At 36.9% G+C, this 3,304-nt stretch overlaps 1 long non-coding RNA gene across 2 annotated transcripts; it reads left to right on the top strand.

The window, feature by feature from the left end:
• Window positions 1-381: 381 nt before the first annotated feature.
• On the top strand, window positions 382-2,008 carry LOC130721510 (uncharacterized). Of its 2 annotated transcripts, none has more exons than XR_009013482.1 (2): window positions 382-969; window positions 1,673-2,008. It is a non-coding gene; the product is annotated as an uncharacterized LOC130721510 (long non-coding RNA). The 2 variants fall into 2 exon arrangements; XR_009013483.1 differs by lacking the exon at window positions 382-969 and adding an exon at window positions 976-1,469.
• The last annotated feature ends 1,296 nt before the right edge of the window (window positions 2,009-3,304 follow it).

Genomic DNA, 3,304 nt, shown 5'->3' with positions numbered 1-3,304 from the left:
AGTGTATAAAAAATTTCATTCTTCTTAGTATTTGAGTGAATTCATCATCTGTAGACTGTAGTTGTTGAGATCTGAAGTAGGAGGCTGGCAACATGGAGCGATTATGAAGTATAGCCCTGAAGGTAAACTCTTGCAAATATTGGAGGATAGTGAAGGAAAAGTTGTGAGAGCTGTTAGTGAAGTGGAGGAGAAGGATGGAAAACTTTGGATGGGAAGTGTTCTCATGCGTTTTATTGCTGTTTATAACTTGGCATGAAGTAAATTAGATTCTCCCCCCCCGACCAAGCTCTTTCTTTCCGTCTTGTAATCACAGTTAGAGAAGTTGGTTTTTGCTTCAGCATTGAGAATGATGGTCATGGACCTTCAATTCCCAGTTGAGTTTTGCTTTCAATAAAAATAAATTTATTTTTATGTCTTGAAATAATGTTGAAATAATTTTATTTGAAAAATGAATTTTTAATTAATTAAATAATGCCACGTCAGCATTTTCCGTTTGGTCAACTGAGGAACCAAACGGATTTGGATGGAAGGGTTTGGACGGAAGGGCGTTAATCGCACGTTTTAGAAACGTTAGAGACCTTGACCGCACGTTTTATACACGGGGGGTGCATATCGCACATTTATAAAACATCAGGGGCCCAAAGTGGAATTAAACCTTTTTTTTTTAAAATAAAATTTATTTATCATTATTTAAATGGAAAACTTGACAAAATGAAGTAAGATTTTTCTCCTAGTAGATTAGGAAAAAGTGTATGAAAGAACTAAGAAGGATAACCTAGCAATAGCACAACATGAGCAGAGCCAGAGAGATCGACAAGTGCGTTTTGCGGGCATCAGAATCGAGGGTGTACCAAAGGTAGAAGATAGAGCAGGGAGAGGGTTAATTATTTTCATCAAGAACGAGGGAAGGGGGAAGAATAGCTATCATGATCTCTTTTGATCCTTCTAAATATGCCCTTTCAGCCTCAGGTCTAATCTCGATATTTTTGCCCTTTTGATCCCTCTTTTGTTTTAACCCTTTCACTTGACCAATAAATAGCACAAGTTAAATTAAACAATACTACTAGTATTAGTTACTTAATCAATATTTGGTGTTTCTCTCTCTTATTTACTGTCAAGTCAATTAAGCTCCATCACTCACTCACTCACTCACTCACTCAGTCACATCTTAAATATGGCACCTTACCTGCCACTTCCAACCCACCTTTGTTCCTGAACACTCTCTTATTCTTATTTACCCTCATGCGGCATTTGCAGCAATCTCAACAGATCAAAGAAGACAAGACTCTTCAAATCCAAAGGGTTTAACAAAGGGTTGCTTACAGAGTTATTTTGGCATTCTGTCCACCTCCAATCCTATTCCTCTCTCTTTGGGCGGAGGTGGCCATACTGCCAACACAGCTCTGTTGGCTTCTCTTTGTAAAGCCTTCGTGATCAAATAACTCCTACTTCTTCGCGCACAAGGACCAGTTAGCTACCACTAACTCCCCCTAACTTTAACTTTCCTCTATGATCGATGCATGCCCTCCATTTTTTACTTGTTTCTACTCTTTGTATACTGTACCAAGTTGTTTAATTTGCACTCTTATGAATTTATATATGCTTATGGCACAGTTTATGTTTTTGTCTAACTCATCAACACCGTCATCACCTTATATTTGTGTTTCTGCAGGATCAATCCTTAAGGAGGACAAACACGCCTTAGTTCTCTTTTGTTTAGATTGGGGGTTTGTTTCTATGTTTGGTGGTCGCTGGTGTTAGAAGATGGAAACCCTACTTGCCTTTAATTTCTGTGATTTTTCTTTCCCTTCTTTCTTGTTATATTCCTCTCCGGTTTTTTGATAGTTGTCAATGGTAAAAGTTTTCATTTACCCTCTTGAATATTAATTAATTGTAAAGGCTTGTAGTATATCTGATTGAGTTCTATGTTTTCATGAGAGGTTTGTCTCTTTTTCAACGCTCCTTTCTGGGGTTTAGGAAATAAATAATTTTCCACTTGTTTTCCAAACTAAGTAAAGTTATTGGGAGAAGTTTTGTCAAGGTTGCAGAAGAAAGATTTTCAACTTTTGATAAGGTGATCTCCCATCTGCCATGGTTGTCTTTATCTTCTTCATCATTTGGTTACAACTTACAAGGCTTATACACCTTAAAAAAAGATGACAAACTGGGAAAGGAGATACATGCATGATTGTCACCGTTCACCTTGCTACCTTTTTGGTTGAAAAAAACAAGTTGCTTTGGGTTATTCGTATTGTTTATTTGCTTATAAGATATGGTAGGAAGCAACATCATGGTCAGGTAGATGGGTCTAAGCATTAAATTAAATTTGATGGCCAAACACTTCCCTACGCTTACTGTGTCAAATACGTCTCTTTCTTAATTTCTAGGCTCCACGAGCTGTCTCGAACGTTAAGGTATATAGGCTCATGATTGCATATTGAAATTAGCTAGCTTCTCACTCTTATTCAATACAAAGAAAACCTAGCTGGCTAGCTAGCTAGTGATGTGAGAGGTTGTAATGCAACACCAGGTCCATTCCAACTCAGTAACCCCTTACCTGCTACACATGGAGAGTACTCTTCGTCCGTTTTGGATATATTCTCAAGGGTTTTCAGGAGACTCATTATTCTTTTTCACAAAATTCATATTCATAATAACTTTTACTTCCATTTTTTTCTTATGTCTGTTTTCTTTTTCTATATGATCATATTGTAGTACTATTACTTTGAGTATGTTGGATATATGGAACTGTGAATGTATGAATTTTCAGGCTTTAAGCACTTAAATAAAATGGGGAAATGAGAGATGAATGGTGCTGCATTAATTAATTATATGTTTGGATATACGATGAAAGTGAATTCAAAATCACGGTGAACACGAGTTGATGAAAGTTGCTTGTCTGCTATAATTGATTCACTGATTTGATTCACTGATTTTATACGGTGTTTCTGAACATGCTAGTGTTTTTTCACCAAACATTCACTTAATAAGTTGTGTAAAGACTTGGATAGGAAATGTGATTAGGAAACTAATTAAATGGGACAAAAGGGTACTACTCTGCCTGTGCTTTCACTTGTGGGTTGGCCCCTCGAACTTCTTGTGTTAAGTGTACTGTCATTGTGTATGCATCTCCGCAGCGCAGCTAACGGCAAATGCATATGTTTTGAAATTGGTCCAAGGGTGTACGATTCCACTTATGAGTGCCAAAGAATTTCCCTTAATTATGGGGACCATTTCATTATTAAAGTATGAATGGTGAACCTGCCCTTCACACTGATACTAGTAATTATAATAGGTTTTGTTT

The sequence above is a fragment of the Lotus japonicus genome, chromosome 5, assembly GCF_012489685.1.
Source record: "Lotus japonicus ecotype B-129 chromosome 5, LjGifu_v1.2".
Taxonomy (NCBI): Eukaryota; Viridiplantae; Streptophyta; class Magnoliopsida; order Fabales; family Fabaceae; genus Lotus; species Lotus japonicus.
This window is presented reverse-complemented; position numbering and strand designations above follow the sequence as displayed.